This window comes from Melospiza melodia, chromosome 5 (assembly GCF_035770615.1).
Source record: "Melospiza melodia melodia isolate bMelMel2 chromosome 5, bMelMel2.pri, whole genome shotgun sequence".
NCBI lineage: Eukaryota > Metazoa > Chordata > Aves > Passeriformes > Passerellidae > Melospiza > Melospiza melodia.
In genome coordinates, this window is record NC_086198.1 from 36418582 (window position 1) to 36437969 (window position 19388).

Genomic DNA, 19388 nt, shown 5'->3' on the forward strand with positions numbered 1-19388 from the left:
GCAAATGCACATTAATATTTGCATTGTGATAACAGGAAGAGTCTATTTTGAGGTTTATAGTTGGTACTAATAATTCATCCTTGGCTTTGAGATCATTCTTGAAAGAGAGTGTCTGTTTCCTACAGGAACAGTCTTTCTTGTATGTCTCTCATTTTTCAAACAGAGAGCTTTTAGTCACTTTATTTTTACCAATTGAAAGCCAGCAGTTTTATTGTACTAATATTTAGCCTGCCAGGACTTTTTAGCACCAGATTTTTTTCCTTTGAAAATAGTGAGGGGCTTTTTGCTGTTTGTTTCTTCTTAATTCATATGCAATATTTAAGGAAAGCTTAATTAATCCCAGCATGCAGGGAGAGGGGAAGGAAACAGTGCTCAGCAATTGAGAATATATTTAGCTACATTTATACAGTAGTGATTGTATTACCTAAAAATCCCTTTTTCTTTATTTTTGGATGAGTTTGGGGGCTAGGAAGGGAAGGCAGGCACGGGCTTGGTAAAAGAGGTGGAGGGGGAAAAAATGCTTCCAGGGATCCAGAAAAGAGAAATATAATTAGCTGTCTCTGTGTAGAGCTGAAGCAGGTCCTGCTCTTGAAAGTCCTTGAGTCAGAGGTTAGACTTCAATTTTAGGAGGTTTGCAATGGCTGGAAAAGCTGTGGAAGTAGAATTCTGTTCTCAAGGTGTGAACATAGGAGCAGGCTGATCCTGGATAGGAAGGCCAGTTCTTGTTACTGTTTTTTATTAAAATATTTTTTTACTTCTGCTGCAAATTAACATCGGTTTGAACATTTTCTCTCTTAAGTATTGTTAAGTCTTCCTCATTAAAAAAACATTTCCTCAGTAATAATAGGTTCCATATGTAGATGTACTGTGTATGTAAAGTGATACATATTAATATAGCAATTGCCCATGAAAATGTGTTTTTTTGCTTTTCCACCATGTAATGACCCTTCCTGCTCCTGCCCCCAAACAAGCAGAACAACAAGAGGGCCCTTTGAACAGAAACGTGCAGTTTTAAAGCATTTTCCAGATCCGATGTTTTCCGAGCTGGAGCGGAGCTGGCGGAGGAGGCCGGCAGAGATGGATGTCTGGCTGTTCCAGGAACAGCCTGACTGCAGAGCAGGGTCAGGCCCGGGGCTGGCTGTGCCTGACAGCGAGTGCTCCCAGGTGCTTCAGCAGGGCCCTCCTGCAGGACCCTTCTCTGACAGCAGAGGCTCACTCAGCTGCTTCCAGCTGAGCCCTTGCTCAGTGCCTTGCCGAATGCCAGCACTTTACAGTGCTCTGCACTTCATCTCAAAAACCTGTGGGTAAAGCGCTCCTTAAAAAGCAGGGAAACCCCCTTTTCATTTTTAGAGAGCTACAACAGTATCCCAACATCTGCCTGTAGAAACAACACCCAACCTCCATTTCATAAAATCATAGAGCTTTAAAAAGCCAAGTTACCTTGTGAAATCTCTATTTTTTTAATCTTTATGCATTTAACAAAAGGAATATTTCCATGTGTTCTAGTTAAGTGTTGGAACATGATGCAGTAGTCCGTTTGGCTGAGGAGATGTTCTCCAAGTATCCTGCAGCAGATGAGCTTGCCAGCTTCCGAAGGGAGAGGAGGTGGGGGAGAGCTACAAGCATTCTTCACTCCTGCCAGTTGTGAGTTAAAAGACTATCAGAACCATTTCCCAAAGCAACAGGGACACAGCAAATTTTTCTTCAACCCACAGGTTGATTGGAAATGAAAAAAAAAATTCAAATCCTGAATAAGATTAAGTGGTAATCCTGAATAAGATTAAATGGTCTCATTACTTACATGGGAAAAATGTAGATATTAATTTTACTTTTATAAATTTTGCTTCAGACTTCCTTCTGATAAAAAATTATTCAGAAACACTAAATTCAATTATTTCTTTAGTTCTGTATCAGTGACTTAACTTTTTACATTAGAAACAGAATTCAGAATGTTTCACCTTGGAAAGATTTTAAAAATTTCAATTCAAAATGACTTTTTCAAGATTTCCTTTCAATTTTGTTGCTAAATGGAATGGGTGAGGTTGAATTTGACCCTTTGTTTATTTGGCTTTGCATTAAATAATATATTCTGCCTGGGAAATATTCTACACTCTATTCAGCAGAATAGAATGCTTCTGCAATTCTGCTTTTGGATGCACTTACAATTAGAGGGAGTTGGTTTTATGAAACAGAGAATAAAAAAGAGTGGTTTTTCACATTTTGATAGATATACTCCAGCATCAACATCTATTTTCAACCTCTTTTGCTGAAAGCAAATTTATAATTCTTTTGCTAAGAAAACTGAGCAGCCTGGACTGATAATTTGCTGGCTGCACTTGTACATGGACCCAGGTGTTCATGTTCTTCTGTTTGTATTGACTCCACAGTTGAAAGATAAGACTTTCTGTCTCAGGTGGAAATGGTGAAGTTGTAGGAAATAGGTTTCAGAAAAAGGAATATTTAGTTGATCTGTATCTCAGAACATATTCTGTTTGGAAAATGTATTTAAATGATTGTGTGATTATACATAGTTGTGGGCGACTAATCTAGTCTGTTGCTGCAGGTCATGGGAATAGTCATAAAAAGTATTTATTGTGGATGTGAACCCGGATGTTTGCTTTCCCGACATGTTTCCCATATGGTCTGTAAGTAAACAGTAAATCCGATAGAGAAGAGCTGAGGAAAGAGAGGAAGTGGGTATGTGGGGATTCTGCAGCATTAAAACCCTGCATGGTTTGAAGCCCTAGCTTGTTTTGTCTCTGAACAAAAAAAAAAAAAAAGAGCAAGTCTAAACAGAACAAAGATGCTCTGAAGACCTAGGAACCCATGGAGATACAGGCACTGACAAAAAACCATAATTTTTTTTTATCAGAAAAGCCTTGGTAGAAGTGCAGAGTCGAGTGGCTACCTCTAGAAATGAGTTGCTATTTGCCCACCTACACTTACAGCTGTGGCAGAGCCTGGCATGCATCTGCAGACTGCAGCCTGCAAATTCTTTTCCTGAAGCCAAAAACCAGGGATTGCTGGTTCCATTTTGACAACTCACCATTCATGTCAGACTGTCCCTGTCAGACATGTGATTCCCCCTTGGTCCTCTCTGCTTGCTTTGGGAAATCCGAACAGGGGAGGCAGGAATGTGTCAGATGGTCTCAGTGAGTGTGGATGAGGGTCTGAAAGCACTGCAAAAATGCCTTTTTTTATTGCAGCTGAAGAGCACACAAGAAGTCCTGAGTTGCAAACTCTGTACTCTGGATGTGTGAGTGGGAGGGTAGGAGTTGTGCCTGGCAGGAGAAAAACTGTTTTCACACTGCCATTTCAATATACATGAGAAGTTTCAATCTCTACTCATATATTTGCTCTGTGTTTATCTGTTTTACCTGATTTACCTTTAAAGCCATCCCAAGTCTCTGAATTGTTGTTTCTCCATACTTGTAGCCTAAGCAGGCGATCTTTTAGCCACCATGGCAATTCCTGTGTCACTGAAAGAGGCCATTTCATAGCTCTGGTATCTCAGGCTGGGAAATTTTCTCTTGGATACAGCTCACACAGGCTTTCCATGCCCTGCCATCCCTGTGATTTTCCTGATTTTTGTCTTCTTTCACAGACTGAAGTACAAGTTTTCAGTGGGAAATGATTGGGAGATTAGAGAGAAGAAGTTGGCTCCAATCCAAAGGGTGGTGAGATATATTAGCACAGTTTGTAAGATAAAGCCAAATCTCTATTCTCCGTTACCTTGTGAGACTCCAGCCTAGGGCTAAATGCAGCCACAGATGAATGCTCTTGTACTTCTGAGGGCATGTCAGTGTGAGGAAGTTATCCTGGAATGAGATAGGCTGTGAATGTAAATGCAGTAGCTGCTCCAGCCTAACATCCTGTGGAGACGAGGCCTTGGTGAAGTGGCTAAAAGCAGTGGAATGACTCCAGTGGCAGCTGAGGATGCTGAGCCTCCACTGCATTCCCCCCTCAGCAGCCAGCCCTGCAGGCAGAGGATGGGCTGGACACCATCTCCCAGGCCTTTTCTTTTCCAGTAGGAATACATGATCTAACCATCTTTGCAATGGCTGCTTTTCCTGTCATTGTGGAAATCAGATTTATTGCTCATGTTATCAACTGTCAGAATGAGGTGGATGAGGTGATAACCAGCAGTGCTACCATAGGTGAGCACAAAACATAGTTTAACACTTGCTGTCACGGGGAATATTTTATCTCTGCCTTCTCTTACTGTTTTTTGTCATTCCTACAGTTTATCACTCTGGCTTTGATTGTCTCTGTGGGTATCTAGGGTGTCTTAGTGTGTGTTTGTAGTGCTGGAGAGATCAGCGTGTGCACACATTCTTCCTGTAGTACTCTAGGAGTTAAAACTCACTTTTTTTTAATGCTTGAGAGGTTGCTACACACCAGTTTTTAGGCCTGTGTGGTGTGTTTCAGTTGTTACCTATTCTTTATGGTCTGCTGGAAATGAGTGTTTATTTTTCAAATGCCTTTTCCCAGATTAAATAGAGCATTAATTAGTGCGTGAGAGGAACAGGGTGCATTATTCCACCGCAGCTTTCCATGGCATTGAGAGCTCATTACCAGATGTAGAGATCATAAACACACATGGCTGCTGCATGTAAATCTCCTGCAGGAGAAATTACTGCTGATCTCTCCTGATTACATCATTTTGTCTTCCAGCTCATTAATACACTTTTGACCATGGAGACTATTTAGGTGCTAATAACTCACAAAGCAATATACAGGAAAGTATTAGCTTTCCATATTTGTTAAACATATTTCCATCTGCAATTCCTGTCCATGGTCTAGACTACTCTTTTTTTTTTTTTTTTTTAATTTTGGAAGAGTAGTTGTGGAGTCAAAAACTTTCCTTCATAATTAGTGTTTGCTTCCACAAGGTCTATAGCAGGATATACAAATAGTCTTCCCAAAGCCACATGAAGATGATGATACAGAAATTAATCTGAAATTACTAGGCCAAAGTCTTTGCTGGCACAATCCCCAGGGGAGTTGTGCCAGCAGGTAAATTGGCTTAAGGATGAATAAACTTAATGAAATCTGGGAATCACTAATTTAGGACTTGATCCTGCCTGTTACTGAGGAATTGGATCCCACTGCAGTAACTCCCATGGCAATCCCTGGAATCAGTCCCTGCCATGCCAGGCACTGCAGTGGCTGCTGTAACCCCTCCACTGCTGATGGTCCATGAGGTTTGGGACATGAATGAGCGCTGACCTGAGGAAGGCAGCTCATCCCAGGTATCAGCAGAGCTTGCTAGGTGGTGACAAAGGAAATTCATGACAGAGCCAAGACTGTAATCCTACATTCAGTCCCTCTCAGGGATTGTCAGATGGCTGACTCCTGTTAGGAGTGACTTTTGCCTAACTCTACCTTGGCAGGTAATGTTTCACATAGTCTGGTGGAAAAGACCTCTCCCACATTTCTCATCCCTTTCCCAAACTCTCCAAGAGCACCAGCCACACACTGCCTGAGCAGCTGACCAGAGCAAAATCATCTGGCAGGGATGAGTAGCCTTGTACCAGAGATTCTTCCTATTTTCCTTTTACTGGAGACACCAATATATAAAAAATAGGTAGAAATATAAAGCACCAAAGGAATGTGACACACTGTCATTAATCTCAACTTCTTTCTCTGACCAGAGCATGAATTGTAGCATTTGTAATTTGATTGAATCCTGCATTAAAATCTGTCTCTACTTCTGATAGTGGATGTTACTGAATCCAAAGTTTTGCAGAGCCACCAAGTATCATCACCTTAAAGGCAAAAAAGGTCTTGTTTGTTCATGGTACTTGTCCTGCTCAATGACTTATAGTTTCCATTTAGCTTCCAATTATTAAAAGCAGATAAGGGGTTTGGAACATATTTAAGCATGTGCTTTACTTCAGTGGTGTTTGCTGACGTCAGAGGAACCCAAACCAGATGCCTGTGTGCTTTCAGGGATACTTTCTTGAAACAAGGGGAGAGGAGCCTCTCCTTCCCTTCTTGGCTCTCCTCTTTTCATGTGTGAGTAACACACTGTGCGCCTGGTTTTGTTTAAATCCAAGGATGGCAAACAACCACACTCTGTGAAAACTTCCTACTTCTTCCCATCCTTCTTTATGGTTTGTTTTTTTTTTTTTTGTTTTTTTTTTCTTCTTGCTGTTGATATTTGGGAACCTGTGGAGACAAAGTGATGTGAAACTTGGAGGTCTGACAGAGGAATTTATTCTGGCAGTGGTTGTGTGAAGCCCTGTGGTGCCATGAAATCCCCCTCAGTTCCACTGCTTGCTTTGCTTTTTCAAACACAGCCATAGCTGGACTGGTGCTTCGTTTGCAGGGAGTCTGTCAGAAGACAGGGAGATGGATGGGAGAATCTCCCAGCTCACAGGTTGGTTGAATTGCCTCTTTTAAGGTAATAACATTCCTGAAGCTTGTTCTAATATTTTATAGCTTTTGTGAAAGACATGGATGCTTGTCACTAAATTACAAGGCTGTGAGCCCAGTAAACCTGTTGGTTCTGAATCAGGGGTGCTTGATGTTCAGATGAATTTGTATCCCATTAAATGGCAGTTGCAGTCATCATGTACTTCAACTCTACAATAAAAGAGTGTGTGTACAGACTCATCTTTTAAAAAGGGAAATAAATTTATAGGGATTTTGTTTGTGGGTTTATGTTTTGGGGTTTTTTTAAACAGTGAAACATTCCGTGACAGGTTTGCAGCAGCTAAGCAAGATGTGTGTTGAATTCACATTCACATGTAAGTGTTCTGTGGCTGTCCCTGCTTTGCCAGCTGCTCACTTCACGTGGTGACAGACCAAACAGTTGCTAAGTGACAGTGCTGAAAACAATTTTGCAGGTTTCTCAAGAAAGTATAAAGATGAGACTTCTCCACCATCTGAGCTTAAGGGCCACGTGCATCACATCTGAAATATTCTAGACTTTGTAAAGATGAGAAGGGGAATATTTTGGAACTATGAGTGTACGCAGTTGGGGCACTGACAGCTGCATGTCACATCTTTTTCTCCCCACCAAAGTTTGCTTTATGTGAATAGGGTTAAGCTGACCCTAACCATGAACTCTAGTGCTGATCAGAGATTTCAAACACACCCTGCTGTGTGCAAAAATGTCAGTGTGAACTCATGTTGAAGCAGTATAGACTTGATTAGGATCTCATTTTAATCGAGAAATCATATTACAAAGTACATCTTCCCCAATAGTTCTAAGAAATGCCTTGTGGCAATTAAAGCAATTGCTTGCTCGGTAAATAATACCAGGAAGAAATCTAGCACATTTTACTGCTTTTTTCCCCTCCTAGATACATACACTGTGTTAAAGAGAAGGATCAGCAGTCCATCAATAGTACATAAATTCAGAAGTGCCTTGGTGGTTGATTTAATAATCCAAGTAGTGTGTACTAGCTAAAGGAGAACTGGGAAGTAGTATGCACACTCACTGCAAGGTTGTCAGGCAGTACTTAGTTATAAATCTTGCAAAACTGAAAAAAACTCACCCTGATAAGATTACCAAAACATGACAAATGGCAGCCATAAATAGATTTTTGACTTCCTGCTCATCTCTTCTTTCTTCTGCCCTTTGCACTCTGCTCCAGTGTAACAAAGCTGTCAGGGCTGTGCAGCTCCTCCAGGTGAGGGTCAGCTCGTGATATATTTTTGATCGTTGTGTGAAGTTCCCCTGTTAGTATGTGGTCCCCTTTTTAACCTCTTTGCAGATTCCCCCGATTATCCCAAATCACTTTCACATGGAGCTGAGGTTAAGCTTTATTTCTCTTGGCTCGTCCCTTCCGTAGCAGACACTTTGTCTTCCCTTTGAAAGGACAAAGCGATGTTCAGCTGCCTGGGCCTGCGCCCAGCATTTGATTTATACATTATTTAATTTCCTTTAGAAAATTGGAAGCAGAACTTTAGGAGTGGAAGTCAGTCCTTTTCATTTGTTTAAGGATCTTTTAGGGCTAATATAATCATCGATAGTAGATGTCAGCATGATTAGGGTGACTTAAGGTAAAGCAAAGAAAATTGAATACCAGGAGAAACTCTTTCGCAGAGGAGAGGGAGCCAAGATTTATAGCCATGCACAACATCTGTGGGTTATGAATTGGGGCATTAAAAAATGAAAACAGAAAATCACCAGGTTTTTGAGTGACACATTGAAAACACCTGCCTCCCCTGGCTGCAGGCTGGGGCAAGAAAGGCTCTTGCCCTTTGCGATATGTTTGCAGTCGATCCTTGGAGTGTGGGTCTCTCTGGAACTTAATTCAACCAAGGAACTAATTCTGCAGAAATTCCTCACTGAGTCCAGAGGTTTGCATTTGGGCTGACACTGCATTCACTCCTGCAATTAGGTCTGCACATGGCTCTAAGTGACCGCCAAGACAATTTGAAAATTTCTCATGCAGTGGAGTCAGGAAATTAAAAATTAACTCTGGAAAGGACATCATATAATATTTGGCAGTGTGGTTTGAGTGCCGTGTCCACTGAGGGGTAGAAAGTCCTGCTCTCACCAAAAAAAAAAAACAACCCCAACTGAAAAGTTGAAATATGCCTTCCATGGGATTTTGCATGATCCACAGCTGAGGGAAATATGGGAAGGGGAAAGGCCTGTGGCATGCATGTGCTTATGGATACAATATGACTTACTTGTGGCCTTTAATTTAGCAAAATAGCATTTAATGAAGCAGAGTGAGAGTCCCACATTGTTTCAGGCTCCCTGGTGCTACAGCTGCTGTTCCCAACATGGATATGTGAGGGGAGAAAGGGCTTCAGTGCTGCTGTGGTGCTATGCCCTTCCAAGTCTCAGAGTCATCCATTTGATCTGGAAGTCACTTGATAAATGGGAGGGGCACATTGCAGCACAAGAGAGGCTTTCTCAATCACAGCCCTTTGAGCTAAAACAACACCTTCACTACTCTGGGCTGCTGAGAAGTACCAGTTGTGTGGTGTCATGCAAAATAAAAGGAAGGAATGAAGTCCAGCTTCCCCGTGACATTTCATGCATTTAAAACTTGCTCACCCCATAAAAAACAAATGATTGATATCAAAGAATCTTCCAGATAGCATGAAAAGTAATAAATATGATACCAAGTGGGAAATGTTAAGAACATCTGCTCTTTGCAGTACTGAATAATTACAAAGCTGAGAGAAAATAGCATCTGGTTTTTGGTTCAGTATGGAAAACTGTGCTTCTGTGGCAGCATCCTGGATGTGGTGTCCTCATTCTTTTGGTCACCTTTTATTGTTTTTGCAGAGGCATTAAGACTTTGTCTGTCCTAGTATCTGTACATCTAGTGTGAAATGAGTAAATACAGTACACAGGGAAGTGGAAAGTTCGCACTTTCTCATGCACACAGACAATTCCTGAGCAAATCAGAGCTCAGCTCTTGACAAGGATCTGGAAACAATACCAGTTGTAGATACCCACACAAGGCAGAAAGAGCAGCATCTGCTAAGGACAAAGTCAATGATACAATTAAGGTGTCCTTTTTTTCTATCTCACAGACTCCTGTCTACTTGGCACAAGCTGTTGGATGCTGTCATCCTTGGGGTCCTCTGTGCCATGCAAAGTGGGCTGCTGGGTGATTCCTGAGCCTGTTAGATAGGCTGGAATGGCTTCAGGGAGAGCAGTTGTGCTTTATTGTGTCATTGTGTAACTTGGCCACACAAATCAGCACAGTAAAATATTTATGGAAGTTCAGGAGAAGGCATATGTGTGCTGCAGGCTCTAGCTAGCAAGAGGAGTGCACCCACAACACTGCAGGTAAGAGGAGCTGATTGTCTTTTCCTGTGTATTCACTCGGGCTCTGGTAGGCAAAGCAGCCCTACAGCAGGAGGCAAAAAACCTCATGGTGACTTCAGCTTGTGAGTGTCCCTCAAAGTGTGCCTCAGGATCATTTCAGGACTGTCCTGCCACTGCTTGCATGTTTCTTAGTGCCTTTTTGTTATCTTTCTGCTGTGGTCCTTAGTTGTGTTACAGTTTCTGAGCTCACTCTTGTGACGTCCTCCTTTGGGCTTCATCCTCTCCTTCCTTAAACACGACTAAGCATAAATTTCCTACTTTTCTGGCCTTAAATTGTTTGAGTATCATTCTAGACTGCAACTTCTAAGTTAAAATGCTGTTAATATTAAAAAGCAAAGCTGCATACAACATGGAGGAAGGGGAAGGGACACTCCTCTGCTTCCCCCGTGCATATTTGCAGAGATGCTGAGGGTAAATTTTGAATGTGAAGCATCTTTATGAAGAGAAATTCAAGTGACCTGTTTTCTAAATCTTCATAGTGTTGGAAATTTGCATTATGTTGTCTTGCCTAGACAAGGAAGGAGGGGGGAAAAAACCCAAGAGACCAATGGAGGTTTTTGCAATAACATGGCACAAGTGTAGAAGGAGTTTACAGTTATGAAAGAGAAGAATTTGTTAAATTAGATCTGTTATCCATGGTGTAAGCAGATCTGGATGACTTTCAGACATTATGTGGATTCAGTTTCCTCAACTGGAGGAGGGAACCCAAATTTCAAATTGTAACATTAACAATGCAAAAGCAGACACCTTAATTGACTTTCTGATCCATTAAAATATAACCCTTCATCAGTCCTTAACTCAAGGTAATTGTTGGTACCTCACTTTTCTTGTTCCATATATTTGCATCATTCATGGTTTCTTTTCTTGCTGCAATTGCTTCATTTCTTTTCTTGCACAAGCAAACCCTGCATTAGAACTTGAGTAAGTTCTTTTCCAGCTTTTTTTGCTTCCTCCTTTAGGAGTAATAACCATACACAAAGGCATTTTGCTGGGGCTTAATGGCATTGCTTTCTAGGTCTGCCTGTCCTCCCAGCCACACTCTGCCTCCCTGGAATACAGGCATGCAGTAGTCCTCCTCCCTTATTTTCCTGGGAAACACGAGCAGCTGGTGCCATGGGAAGCTCCAAGAAGTAAATTTAGAAACAGCTTGAAATTCCTTTAGCTTTCTGCTGGGGAAATAGATACTCCACAGGAAACATCTCACACCTTCCAGGAACTGAGAACCCAATAAATAAAGGCTAGAGAGCTTCCATTGAAGGCATTATGTGTGTTCTCCCCGAATGTCTTTTCTCACCTCAACCCAGGATGTGAATGCACGTGTCACCAAGAAAGTATAACCCTTACTATTGCAGCATTTGTGTGCTTTCTGTCCAAATTGACAGAAAAACTAAGTTTCTAGGAAATTTGTCATTATTTTTAAATGAGTGAGTTTGTTTTTACTGTATTGTATTATGATAGCTCATATGTAGGTAACTACAGTTGCTATTTTTAACCTGCTGTGTAAGGTCCAAATCAGGACAATATTTGCCATGGCTCCAAAGACAGGGTGAAAGGCAGAGTTTAAATGAACCCATGAAAAAAGTATTTTTTTTGCTTTCCTTCTTTGCTAGTTGGATTCAAAAGTTTGGGGTTGTAGCAACCTTTAAATGGTGATATAATGTAATAGAAATGTGGCTGGAGCTGAAAGGAGATGAAAGACAATTTTAGACTGGCTGTGTTCTATTGACCAAAAAAATAATATTTTTAGGGAAGGGAGAGCACTTCTTCCAGTTCTTTTTGCAGAGTTGCTTTTGTTTGCTTTGTTTTGATAGGAGTCTGAGGCCTCTGCTCAGGTTAAACTTGAGAAAGGAAAGAATTATCTTCCAGTGCAAGAAATAGGGAATATGCTGAGTATTTCACCCAGCCTCGTAAGTGCCTCGAAATCTGAAAAGCAAGCAAGCAAACGCAGCAACCGCTTAACACCTCCACCCTGATAGGTTTCATAGGGTGGGAGCTGCCAAATCTGTTTTATACAGTATTTTTTTTCCCTAGGGAGAAACTCATGACAGCCACAGCTAATGATGAAGTCTTCTAGTTTTAAATTTTTAGTTGCATAATCCAATCTCTCTTGCTGGCGGCGTTCGGCAGAATACCCTTGGCTCTGTGTCCAGGCCCTCTGCAGCACCAGCAGACTGTGAGTGAGAACACAGGATTCTCTTAATTACTTTTAATTAAAATGAGTGCGTGCACACACACACACACACACACACACAGAGAAAGACTCTGTTTTTCTAGTGGCTTGGCTTCCTTTTCCTCATTGAAGGGAAGAAGTTAAACTTTCCCATTAAATGTTTATATAAAAATGAAATAATTCTGAGGTTAACCAGAAATGCAGCTTAATCTTGTATAGAAACACGCATGTGATTTTTTTTTGGGGGTGGGGGTGCTTGCTTTTTTGGGGGTTTTTTTTTTTAGTTGCACAAATATAGCTGAAACTTGAAGTTGGCAGAGAGTGCTGTTTAAAAATATTTAGTCCCAGCATGTAAAAACTCGTTTTGTTACGGAATTCCTTTGTGAGAGGTGTAGCTATGCCATGTCTCTGCCAAAGTGATGGGAGCCATATCGGCAGAGCGCCTCTTGGAAAATAGCTGCGTTTTGGGCTTGTAGTTACAAAATTGAAATCGGAATTTACATGTTTTATACATTGGAAGGATACCACATCTAGTAATATTTTTTAAGAGAGTGGAAGGAAGAAAAAAAGAAAGCTTGCAGATGGAGCCGAGGCTTTGCTCTGTTAGAACATGTCAGGATGAGCAGAGGTATGTGTGATGACACTTAGCATGTACCACTGAGAGCTCCGCTTTATTCCCCTTAGCTGTCATGTGCTGGAGTTATGATACATACACCTAATTTTGGCTACATACCTCATCCTTCCCTTCCCTGGGCGTGTGTGATCTTTATAGAATAGCAGGAGCTACTGACACATGTGATGCTGTCTGCTGCCCGGGCACAGCCCCTGCTCAGTTTCTGGTACTGGAAGAGCAATTAAAGGCAGCATTTTGGGGTCACTCTGCCTCATTAATTGTTGCTATGATTGTCTCACATGTGCAGCTGGCCATTTGTCTGGCTCAGCTCTTGGTTCACTGTCAACTGATTCTGAAGCCTGACTGAGACGAGGAGAGAGCAGGAGGACTTGGTTTTTGCTGTGGCCACCATGGAAAGGGTGAACCTTTCATAGGAACCCCCCTCCTGGTCAAATCAGATGTATTCAGGCAGCAGGACAGCTTTGTGTTCCCATGCAGCAACCTCAGGTAAGCTGTGGACACCCTCACACGTGGTCACCTGTACATTAAACCACAAAATTACACAAATAAGCAAATGGTACATTAAGTTGTGCAGACTGCTCTGAACTAAGGTCACTTACAGACGTTAAAGGAGCTGGTTTTATTCAATTGCGTGTGCTTAACAATTTCTCATTAAAGGAATCAGAAATAGTAGAGATCATTTGCTCTCAGAGACACAAGATACACATAATCCTGGGTTTATGGTTTGGGATGGAAGGGACTTTAAAGATAATCTCATTCCACCCCCTTGCCATGGCCAGGGACACTTTCCACTAGACCAAGTTGCTCAAAAAGTAATAGCTGTCCTTTACATTTAAAAATTGCAAAGATGCTGCCTCATCAGTACAGACCTGTTTTAAAGTAGGCAGTCTAATGTCTGCTCATAATGAATGTCTCTTTAATAAACACGGGAGAAAGAAGTCTATATTTTTATGAAAAATAATATCTAATTGTAGACTGTCATTGCTGAGGGTAGGAACTCATCCACTCCAATGCAGTGTTCCTAAATACAAAACTGTAGAGATGTAAGTGCTTTAAGTTGAGGAAAGATAATAACAGTTTACAACATAGGTGCTTAGAGATCAAAGATGCCTCTGTCTCACTGAGGCTCTTGTGCAGCCTGTGAGGGCCTTTCACTCTTCAGCTGGGAAAATTTTAGGGAGCAACATTCATCTATCCTAAGCACATCCACTCCATAGGTCCCATAGTTCAGTACCTGAGTCTGAGGAGTGAATGGATACTGTCTGAAAAGCATGATGCTAATACACTTCATCGTTTTCTGGTTAGAACAGATTATTCACCCTTTGCAAAATGCCCAGATGTATAACTGTATAATTTTGTGGATACCCATCCATGGAAGTGTTCAAAGCCAAGTTCTGAGCAGCCTGGTTTAGTGGAAGGTTCCCTGCCCATGGCAGAGGGGTTAGAACTAGGAAATCTTTAAGGTCCCTTCAACCCAAACCATTATTTGATTCTGTGATCCATTCCATTTAAATCTACACAGATCATAGAACTGAGCAGAATGAGGAGGTGCACATACAGGGTCATTCTTTGTCTTTCAAAGATTGATCAAAATTTATCACAAGGTGTTAGTTCCATAGTATTGGAAACTTTTTCCTCTATACAGAACAAGATTTTTAGCAATCTGTAACAATTTCTCTGAGCAGTCAAGAGAAAAAAGCTGTTTTCTTGTCTTGCCTTGGTTTATACATAAAACAGGGGAAGGTGAAACACAAGAGAAGTACTACATTTAAGCCTTTTTGAAACGCATCAAAAACTTCACCTCTCAGCAGAAAAGACCTCTCAGTTTATTCCATTTTAAAGGAAAAATTATACTTGTGACATCTTAAAATAGCATTTTCATCTAGGGCAGATCTCTGTGGCAGCTCCTGGAGCATAACTCATCCCACTTGCTGTGCTCCCCACTCCTCCCATGCCTACTTGTCGAATCCCCCCCTGAGCCCATCTCAATACCCCAGCAGCAAGCTAAGGCTCTTTTTATTTTATTTCTGGATTAGTTTTCTGATGGTCTGCTGCATTGAATCGGTGAATGAAAGGGCCAGCTTAGCACCGGAGCCAGCACAAGAGCGGGGCGGGAGCCCGCAGCCGGCAGCGGGTGGTGCCTGCACAAAGGAGAGGGGGAAAGCGGGGCCGTGGCGTCCCACACTGAGCAGGGGTGACCTGCTGGGGGTGGCACAAACCTCGAGGTATTTTTACATCTCTGCCCAGCACTGCTATGAGCCCCCCACAAATCCCTTGTGGGAAGTTGTGCGCTGCTGGAGCCGCGTTGAATTATTTATGTGGATTTTAAGAGTACAGTCAGCAACCTCTCCCATCTCCTCTCTGCCTACAGAGCAGCTTCTCGCTTTGGAAAGGCATCCATGCCCACCTTTTTCCTTAGTCCCAGGTGGGTCCTGAGAGCTTTCCAGCTATCCCTGTTTAGTGGGGATAAGTCTTTTCCTCTCACAAGGCAGCTCCTGGCACAGGAGTAGGGCAGGAATTCGCCCGAGTGAGACACAGAGACCCGGGGGTTATTCATGTCTTTTTCAAATGCCGTGTGTGAAGCTTTTATCCCTCCCTGGCTGAGCGGGAAAGGCGAATCCCCAGACCTGGTCCCGGCTCCCTTTGAGGTGCCCGGCGGGCGCTCAGCCTCGCAGGTACTGCTCCGCCAGGAAGAGCCCCAATTTGTGCTATTCACAACCCGCGGGGCACTATTCTTGTTTCCAGGCTCCTAATCCCTCTCTCACACACAATCCCTTACAACTTTAACTGGCGGGGTGGAGGAGCGAGTGAAAAAGGAAAATGAAACACAATGTAGAGCCAGGCAGTGGCTGCCAGTTACGGCACACACAATCGACACCAGCTGCAGCCCAATTAAACCCGACATTCACAGGTGTTCCCAGCACACTCGGCCCTAACAAAACCACTTTCTTGAAAATACCTACGGCTTTAACACAGAAGAGCTTTTTTTTTTTTTTTTTTTTTTAAGGTTCTTTAAAGCTATTTAGAGCACTTTAAATACAAAGAAGCTGAAAAGCACTTCGAGTCGGCTGGAAAGAGTTGGTGCTTAATGCCAGAATGGGGGAGAATTGGCCCAGCTGAAGCAGCCAGTGTAACCTTTGGTTTCAGGGGAAAGATGGGTCGGGCTCAATGCTGGTTATGCAGGGAACAGTAACTGGCACCGGGCATTTTATTGTTGCTTGGAGTGGAATGGGGCAGGAGAGAACGACTAGGTGTAAATCCTTTTTTGCTGGGGGGTTCATCGTTGTTTGTAGCATAACTCTGGGCTGGCATGTGGCTTTGATTCTTACTGATCTCTGTGTGTGTGGCTCAGACAGCAATTTTTAATTCTCCTTTCCTCCCAGGAAAGCTTGATTCTGGTGCCTTTTTCACTTTGAAGCAGAATTCTAAATGAATTTATTTTCTGATCTTAAAGATCATTCCTGAGATTATAAATCAGTCCTTCAAGAAAGCACTGCACTGGGTTTTTATACATGAATTCAAAAGTATTCTCATGGTAAGAGATGACTGTAGACAGCAGATGAACACATTGGTCAGTAAATTGCTCTGACTCCATTTGAAATGAGAATTCTCTTTGGTAAACTTCCTTTGATAATGATACTAATAATAACCAAAGTAGGGGATACTCTGGTACTCTTAGATTCAGCAGCTTTTTACCCCACCTGACTGCCTCTTTACTGCTGCAGTAGCACCCATGCAGTTACAGTAGGTACAGCTTGATTACCTGGTGTGTTGCTATTTAATCACTGCTGTCTTTGACAATTGCTTGATGCCTTCATTACTGCCTACAGTGGGTGCTGAAAGCCACTCTGGATTCAGATGCAGTCACAAAATATCTATTTTGTCCCTCCACACAGTGAGATGTATTTTTGCCTTTGGAACAGGACTAGGATGTTATTCCTGTTCCTCACAGCACACAGAGATCCAAAAGACTGAACTTTTATTTATCCTTCTTTTGTGTACTGAAAAGGTAAAAATTAAGATCCCTTAGTATTTTTATTTGAAACTCATTAAGAATTGCCTTGCAGGTAGGTAATGCTGGTTCTTAGCATTCATTTATCAAGGTAGGCAGATGCTGTTCATCCTATTAAATGCAATGGAGAAAAAATAATATCACCCAAGCTTCAAATTCACAAATAATTTGGCCTAAATTAGGTACTGTCACTTGGGAAGAGATGCTGGAGGCAGCGTGGATAATGTTCTGAGAAAAATGCTCTCAGCACAAATACAATGATGAGAAAGGAACTGCAAGCAGCCCAGGGACAGAGCTGTGGCCTGGTACAGCCCCCTCTGTGCCCTGCACAGCTTCAGGCACTCAGCAGTGAGAGCTCAGGGCAGAACTGGCCAAGGCAGCAATGGCAGGTGGGAGGAAGAATGGACAGGTTGGGCAGGAGCAAGGTCTGAGTCACTGAGGACTCTTCAGCTTGCAAAGACTTGACTGGGAGGGAAGGAGATAAAGCTCTGTAAAATCATCGATGGTGCAGGGAAGAGCAGATGAATCACCATTCTCATAACACAGGGAATAGGAGGACTTGCTGAAATTGCTAGGTTTAATACAAACAAAAGTGCTTTATTATATAAGGATGATTGGACTGTGGCACTTGATACAGGGTGATCTTGTAGAGGCCAAAAGAAGAAGTGATTTAAGAAAGTCACAGGGGAAGTTCATTGGGAATGGACCTGTTGCAGGGTTTTAAAGCTGGTGGTGTGGATGCAGCTTCTGGGTTTGGAGTGCTGCTAAGCCTGGAAAAAAATCCATGTCTTACTGCAAAGGGTCTCCTTCCTCTGCTGTCAGTTACAGCCTCTTCTGTGGCCTTCCTTTTTTTCCTCAATCCACAGAAATGACATTTAAAAGCACTTCTGTTGCTCCATCTGGTAAGAAATGTCCTAATGTGGCTGTGACAAGGAGTCTCCATGACAGACCAGTGACCTTAGGCCAATAAGGTCTGAATTCAGCAGATGAATTCACCCTCCTCTCACTGTGGCTACACCACTACTTGTGTTTGCTTTCCACGAGTGATTGAGCTTTATCAGCTAGTGAGAATGCTTGTGAGGACTTTTATTTTTTTTAAGTTTGCATACTGAACAAAGCAAAATAATCAAACTTGCCGTGTTGAATCTCTTACCTCAGAAACCTGATCCCCTGGGTTAGCCAAGGAATGGAAACAAGTCCATGTGACTCTGTGACCAGACACGAGGGCCTGCATTTTCAACACTGTGCTCTAACACCTGCTGTTTATTATTCAATAATATAGAAAAGATTTAGTCCACAAAAATTCTGAGTGCAGCCAGGAAAAGGGAGAACAATAATTTATGCCCTAAATGTATGCCTTCCCTTGTCCCTTAAAAGCAGCTGAAATGCTTTTAAGAAGCCAAAAATAATGAGTTTTCTGGTGCTTCCTCATGTCTAGTGATTTTAAGTTATCACAGAACTTATGGTTCAGTATTTAAGAATGAAATTAAAACAAAAAAAAAAAATCGTTTGGAGGTGAGTTGCTCTCACTCACCTCCAAAGGAGGATAGTGTTGGCAGAGCACAGAGAACAGGTGAAAGCTTCATCAGAGCTATCAGCCTGTGGGTGGATTCCTCCTGAGTGTATCGGTGTACAAATGAAACAGGAAGAAATAGGATTGGCAGTGGTGTTCCTTCAGTTTTGGATGTGACAGCTTGACAGTGTCTCCTTCAGCTTCTCCTTCACTAAACCAAGTGAACACCTTGACAGTGTCACCCTGCTTCAGCATTTCATGCTGTGGATCGGTGATGGTGTCTGTGAGAAGAACAGGGCAGTCAAATCCTGCTGGACTGCATTTGGGGATTTTTTAATAATGCCTGTGAAAACTTCCAGAGAGTGTCTTCATTTTGTGGCCTTACTGGAGTATTTATCAAGGGGAAATGGACCCCTCTTTCAACATGGGTTCTGAGTCCAGAATGCTTGGGATCTGTTTGTCCATCACCAGTCTTCTCCCTTGTGAAAGAATTCTGGGGTCAGTGGTGGGCAGGGAGTGCAAGGGGTGTTTCATCTGGTGCAGGTTTTTTTCTTTAAGTAGCTTAATATTCCTGTTCGAGATGGGGACGCAGTCACAATGTCTGCTTAGAGAAAAACTTGTACAGAAAGACCAGGGCCTCTCTGTTAACTTTCTGGGTGATGTATTACTGATCTCCACAAGAAGCTGGTGCACTAAATCTCAGCTGCACTTCCACGTTCAGCTGTCTCTGAAGTCCTGAAAAGCATTAAAATGCGGAACAGCAGTGTTTAGCTTTGGTGCTCATTAGAGCAGCACAGAACTAATAGTAATATTGTTGTAACTTGACAAAGCCATCTAAATCCATGCATGTTTTCTTGTGAAAGCTTCCTAAACATGCTGCTAAATCCCCTAAAAAGCTACTAAACGGCTTTGGCAACCATTAGCAGAGCATAAGCGAGGGAACTCCTTTCAGTAAGTGAACAAACAGAGAAAATATGCTGAATAGCCGGACAAATGTGTTTCAGTTGGCTCTTTCATTTACAGATATAAGGGAACAGTCAATATCAATCACTGTTTTCCCTGTTGCACTGGAAATCACAATATCTCTTTTCATTCCACAAGCTCCTTTCACCACAGTAATGTGTCTTTAGAGTGACACTGGCATCAGTCTGTTTCCGCTGTCTGAAGTCCAGAGAGCTTAAAAACACATTGCAGGGTATGAGACCTTAACCTTCCTCCCCTTCCACACACCCCTCTCCTCCGAGCCTCCTTTTG

General features: G+C 42.3%; 1 protein-coding gene across 1 annotated transcript in view; it reads left to right on the forward strand.

Annotated features, from left to right (window-relative positions):
* The window catches only part of AFG2A (AFG2 AAA ATPase homolog A), a 161570-nt gene that overhangs the window by 141345 nt on the left and 837 nt on the right, over positions 1 to 19388 (forward strand).